The sequence below is a fragment of the Nycticebus coucang genome, chromosome 24, assembly GCF_027406575.1.
Source record: "Nycticebus coucang isolate mNycCou1 chromosome 24, mNycCou1.pri, whole genome shotgun sequence".
Lineage (NCBI taxonomy): Eukaryota > Metazoa > Chordata > Mammalia > Primates > Lorisidae > Nycticebus > Nycticebus coucang.
The window spans coordinates 100228-106910 of NC_069803.1; the positions used below are offsets into that span (position 1 = coordinate 100228).

A 6683-nucleotide genomic window follows, 5' to 3' on the forward strand; every position below is an offset into this window, starting at 1 on the left:
ATGATGATAGGCCCATTCTAGACACATAGGGGCACCAGAGCTTGTCTGTGTGACATAAAAAGAGATGAACTAAAGCATAATCTTTTCTAATCTGTTTATTAGCCTGAAAACCCTCTGGATCATATTAGTACTTATAAGGGTACTGCAGCAAAGATCCAGTGTCTGAGGCTTAGGGCCTGTTTGGATGCTGATGTCAAGCTGAGGTAGCTTATGGCAATTGTCACAGAGAGAGGCCATGGAGGGCAGCCAGCAGGTTATGAGCAGGGTCACACAGGATACAGATCCTTGGTGGGGTGCCTAGAACCTGTCTGACCTGTGGGCTTGCAGGGCTCATAACTTGATGATGCCAGAACACATGTTCTGTGAGGGCAGAGGGACCACCTACTGTTAACCACACTCCCCATGAAAGAGAGACTCAATATCAAGGTGCTCATTACAAACGGGAGATACTGCTTTGTAGTGACAAGGATCTGGTGCCTCTTACCAAAGTGTGTGGGGGCCACGTTAATCATCAGTGGTTGTGGTGGTCACACAAGAGACAACAATATGTCACCAAGAGACATATTTTCCAGAGTGTAGTAAGGCATCACTGCCACCCCACAGCAGGAAACAATGTTCCAGGAGCCTGAGAGTTCCCATACGCGGGCCCAGGGGTGGATAAACGGGCCCTTTGTGGCCCACACCAATGCAGAATGGGCTCCTCCATGCCGACGGGCTGGTGACTACCACTGTTTAGATGACTGTTGTGCATCCTCCATGCTCTTCGGTGAAAAGCAAGAGACAACTGCAGCTAATTAAGCCAACCATGTTCCTTTCCTTATGGGGGCCTGGTGTGCAATGCCTGCAAACGGCAGCCTCCTTGGTAGTGTATGCAGCCTTTTGCTTTATGGGTTCCTCTAAGGGACCTAGGAGACATTTCTTTCCAATACCTGTTCATGTGTTAGAACTTGTGCTGTCCACAATCTAGGGTCCAGATAGGTATGTGTGGTACCTTTGGAAAGTCCCAGGGCACTGTGGCCAGGGTTCACACTGGTCAAGTCATCATGTCCCTCTGCACCAAACTACAGAATAAGGAGCATGTGACTTGCAGGGCCAAGTTCAAGTTCTCTGGCCTCCAGAAGATTCACATCTCCAGGAAGTGGGGTTTTACCAAGTTTAAATCTAAATTTGATAAATGTGAAAACATGGTGGCTGAGAAGCAACTCATCCCAGATGTCTGTGGGGTCAAATACATCCCCAGTCATGGCCCTGGACAAGTGGTGAGCCCTGCACTCATGAGGACTTATACTGTGTTGCCTGTCATTTGTGCCTACCAGTAATAAATCCTACTTCCTGTCCAAAAAAAAAAAAAAAAAAAAAGCAAGAGAGAAGTTGACCCTGCTCAATTAATGGGCATGTTGAAGATTTAGGCTGCTGTACATGGACAGGTCTGGAGGGCCCCAAAACAGGGAGTTCAGGAGTGGTCTCAGAGCCTGGCCAGTCTGGTCTGGAAACCACCACAAGTTCTGTTTCTCACTCAGGTTTCAAATGCCAATGAGTATCTAATTTTCAAGCTAATGTCTGACCTTGGACTAGAAGAGGCCCATACGTGAGTCTTCCTAGACTGGCATGAATGAAAAGAGCTAATTCTTTAGTGGAAGTTAGGGTGCTTTTCAGAAGTGAAAACAGTGCTGGACTGCTCCAAAGCAACAGAAGCCCACAGTGAGTTAATAAAGCTCATGAACCAAAGACCATCAAGAGCAAAATTATAATAAAGAGAAGCTGGGCTCACTGGGCCAGGGGGATGCCCCCAGAGGAATCAGGGGCACTGTGCTGAGAAGGAGTCTGCCTGGGCTTATTCGACACCTGAGTGTTGGCTTGGTGATTTCAAGGATTTTAGGAAGAGAGGATCTCTTCTGGATCAGATGTGACTTGGAAGTGGGTGCAATTAATGATTAGATGTCTTAATACTTTTTATCTAGGAGGCAGGAAGATGAAAGTGAGAGTAGAGACTCATTGGTGAAGGAGCCATCATCACTGATGTTAGGCAGAGAGAGGAATGCGTAGTGATTTTTGTGGTTGTTGAGTATACTTGTCATTGTCTTATTTCAGACATGGTCAGAGTGGCCTTGCCTCCTTCCATTCTGGAAGTATCTTCAGTGTTCCTTGTGAATCTTTAGCTCTAGCTGCCAGCTGTGAACCGTCATTTGGAGAGTCTCTTAAAGTCTTTGTCAGTCATCAAAATAGATCTGGATTCTAGGCCCTGATGCTCCTCCTAATGACTTAGAGAGTCACCAGAGTTTAAGGTGACCTCTGCAGCTAGCTGACCACATCCTTAGGGGCCAGAACTAGATAAAGGGGTGCTGGAGCAATGCCCTGCAGGTGTTGACCACATGACCCTCAGGGACTGCAGGGCACTTGGTACAATTTTATTAATAAGTTTGAGGATGCCTTTAGAGTTTACTAACTTGGTTCTTACGCCCCGTGAACCCAGTTTCTGACTGAAGGAATTTATTCCCCCAGGTAAGAGTGTTGATATACAGAGACTTTAGTGGTTTCCAAAACCAAATCATTAAACAACATAGCTGGCCCACAATTTAATGGTCAAAACAAGCATCCTTCATGCATCAAGGTAACTTCTTCCTCTCATTGCTGATGGCCCCAATTCTCCTGAAAACATTAATCTGGCGATGAGGAACTGGGACATTTGTATGGTCAGGGTCCTTGTAGGTGAGTGGTCTCAGTGCCAGTGGAAGGGGCAAAGGAAAAAAAAGAACATGCCAGGCCTCTTTCCTTTGAATTATTTTGCTTCTCATGTTGTGGCTGCGTAGGCCCCAAATCATCACTGTCCTTTCTGCCATTCATGAAAACACCCCTGGACCATCTCCCAGAATGACCACAGCAAACCCTGGTTTCTCCAGCAGGCTTCACCCACTAATGCCCTGGGTGCTGTGCAGTGTGCTGTTGGCTGCTGTTCCCTGGCTCCTCCCTTATTCCTGCTGTCTCTGTTCATCCTCCTAGGCTCTTGTTGAATTTGTCCTGGTGGAAAAATATGTAAAGATTAAGAAGAAAGGAAAGATTTACAGCCTAAATGAGGCTATGCCAAGTATTCTGATGCATCCACCGCTGAATATGTGCAGAAAAAGAAATTCCCTGAGGTGAGTGAAGCTAGTCCAGGCTACCAACACGGAGCCTGCTGTCACCGTGGGGTCCTGTTTGGGTGGCGGCTTAGGGAACCCAGCTGAAAGAAGTTGATGCCATTGTTTATGGCTCTGGTCACTGTAAGTGTGGCAGACTCTGTCTTTCTTCATAAGCAATCAATATCTTTTATAGTTAAAATTTACCTACCAAAGGTAATGCTTGCCTTTACAAATGAGTTTTTTGCAGGAGAAATTATTTCTAAAGAAGGTAGGGACCATACTTCTAAAATTTACAAATTCAGTCCAGAATCTCTCTTAAGCTCCAAACTATAGAGTTACTCACTCAGTTGTACTTGTTTTTCTGAATAACAGCACTACCTCATAGGCTATGTTTTTTTTTTTTCCATAGGCTATGTTTTAGAAAAGATGAAAGTGAGTATGAGTTTTGTGCAATTTATATTTTAATTGTTCATTACAAGTATGGGTGTGGGAGAGAGAAAGAGAGATCAAGTGAGAAACCAAGTGTTGAGTTTGAGCTGAGTGCTTCTTCATGTCTGAGGACACAGCAATGATCATTATTGACCTCACTCCTAGGTCTAGGAAGAGACAGGAAAGACACGAATGGTATGATCCCTGCCCATAGATCAGTAATTTTATTTCTATGCCAAGACTTATATGCAAGAAATTACTAATGAAGAATATAAGAGAATATGTAACTGATACAAAAATTTACAGTATAGATGCAATATGTAGGATGTCATGTCCCTTTGACTCACTCGGTAGAAGAGATAAAAAGAAACACTTGCAGAACACTGGAAGCTTTTGAGTGGTAATGAAAATGGCATGGTTCCTTTGAAAGAATGAGCTTTGGCTCGGTGCCTGTAGCACACTGGTTACAGCACCAGCCACATACACCCAGGCTGGTGGGTTTGAACCCTGCCCAGGGGGCAGCTGGAGAACAATGACACCTGCACCAAAAAAATAGCCAGAAATTGTGGCAGGTGCCTGTGGTCCCAGCTACTCAGGAGGCTAAGGCAAGGGGTTCGCTTGAGCTCAAGAGTTAGAGGTTGCTGTGAGCTGTGATGCCATTGCACTCTACCGAGGGCAACGCAGTGAGACTTTGTCTCAAAAAAAAAAGAAAGAAAGAAAGAAAGAAAGAAAGAATCAAGCTTTCAGCCAATTATGTGGAGTGTCTGAAAAATATATGAAGATTGTTGCTCTTCTTTCTCTCGTTAAGTATTTCTTTTCTTTTCTTTTCTTTTTTTTTTTTTGAGATGGAGTCTCACTATATTTCTAACCTTAAGACTCATTTGCCTGGCAGATGTGCTAAGGGAGCTCACTCCTTAGAGAGTTGGTTGGATTTTCTGGTGGTCCTGAGTCCAGGGGTGACTCATTAACACCCCTAGAGTCCTGGCTTTAAAAATATATTAAAAGCCTGGTCATATCTTACTGGCTGTGCAGGTAGTGCCCCTGAGGTTTAAGGCTGCAATGCATCTCAGTCTCCGCCTTTAGGCTACTCACTCACAAGATTACTAGCTCCCACCTGATCCTTGCTCTGCGACCCTGAGGGCAGAACTTGATGTGGTACTTCTCTCACAATGGCTCCCTATGGCTCACGGATGAACACTATTAGCTCAGTCTGGGGCCCGAGACAATGCTCAAAGTCCTCCACACTCTTGTCCAAGTTCTCCCAAGGCAGTTCAATTGAGTGCCAGTCCAAAAAAACCAAAGCATCTCACGGGTAATGCCTTTCCAGTTTGCAATCTCACTGATGCTTTACTTACAGCTGCCAGTAGGATTAGACAGAATGAAGACATGCAACCACTTGCCAGTTTTCCACTGCTTTTGTCTTCCTGCTGGGGTCCAGAAGTCTCTTGCTGACTCCCTGTGTCCTCAAAGGGATGATGATGATCAGATCCCACAAGCCAGAGATGCCTGGAGTCTTGTCTTCCCAGACTCATCATGTCCAGTTGCAAGGAAGCTGTTACTTGGCCGCCATCTTGCTCCTCTTCCCCACTTTTTAATTTTTTTCCCAAACAGATAGAAATGTTTGATGAAACAAACATAGGCTCATTTCTGAGCCTATTCTGCAGTTCACTGTGACCAGGAGACTGAGCTCTGGCCAATGGAATGTGGGTAGAAAGTGGGAACTCCATTTAGGCCTGATGCATAAAAGCCTCTCGCCGCCATCCTCACTGATCTTTCCCCTTGTGCCTGGTGCAGATGACCATGCACCTGGGAAAGCCAGTTTTAAAGGTGGGGCTATGATAGAAGAAACTGTGATCCCCAAATCACTGCCAATCAGGAAAAAAACACCCATTTAGGTTTTGGAGAGAGAGAAATGATCTCTTACTTATGGTGTTAAACCACTGAGGCTATAGAAACCAGTTACCTGAACTAATCTAAGACAAGATTTTCCAATATTATTTACTGAAAATTCATCCAGTCACCACTAATTGCAAATGCTTTATTTATGTATGGATTTATTCATTGATTTATTTTAGACGGAGTGTCGCTCTCTTTCCCAGGCTGGAGTGCTATGTTATCAGCTGACCTCACAGCAATCTCAAACTCCTGGATTCAAGTGATCCTACTGCCTCAGCATCCAGAGTACCTACCCTGATAATTTTTCTATTTTTAGTAGAGACAGGGCCTTGTTCTTGCTCAGGCTTGACTTGAACTCCTGAATTCAAGTGATCTTGCTGCCTCGCCAGCCAGAGTGCTAGGATTACAGGCTTGAACTACTGCTTCCACCCTATAAAATACTGTTACATTTAGCATACACAGGGGCAGCACATAGAAGCATGGTCATGGCACTGTCTTGTGAACTATAAATTTTACTTCACTTGAGTCTTAGTTTTCCCATAAATGAAATGAAATCAATGAGAATATCATACATACTCAGCTTTCAATAAATGATAATTGTATTACATTTTGTTATAATTATCATATGCTAAGCTCACTTAAGCATGGGTCTATTCTAAGTACGTGATATATTTGTCTGTTTCTTGTTTCCTGAATGTGTTCTAGGTCTTGGTTTTGGATTCAGTTTTCATGTGGTTGGACTTAGTACCACCCCAATATTTGGGCATCTGGGGCCCCTACTGTGCATCTCAGATTTTATAAGGCCCTGCTTTGGCTCTTCTCTTGCCCCTTCCTAGGCAGTGAAGAGTCTATGGGACCTACCCCGACTTCATCTCCTCTCCTTCAAGACTATGGACTGTGGGCATGACATTCAAGAATTCCCTGTACACCTGGCCCCTAGGCCACTCCCAGAGCCTGTGCAGGTCTATTCCCTGGCTTCTACCTCCTCAGGCAGATCAAAGTTCTCGTGAGAGCTGAGGGCCAGCCAGTAGAAGCTTGCTTGAGGTGGGCTTGGATGGAACTCAGACTTGTAGGCTTTGGTTTCTGTATGGGTGGTGCAAGTTCCCTTGCTGAAGATAAAGATGGAGCCAGTGGTAGGAAGAAAAGGGGCAGGGAGCAGAGAACATAATTTACAAATCTGCCTTTGCACTCCTATGTAGCTTCTGCAAAGAGTAAAGAAGCCCTTGGCTGGATTATATA

The 6683-nt window shown here is 44.8% G+C and overlaps 1 non-coding gene across 1 annotated transcript; it reads left to right on the forward strand.

The window, feature by feature from the left end:
- Positions 1-784: 784 nt before the first annotated feature.
- Positions 785-918, forward strand: LOC128576651 (small nucleolar RNA SNORA70). Its single transcript, XR_008377478.1, has one exon. It is a non-coding gene; the product is annotated as a small nucleolar RNA SNORA70 (small nucleolar RNA).
- The last annotated feature ends 5765 nt before the right edge of the window (positions 919-6683 follow it).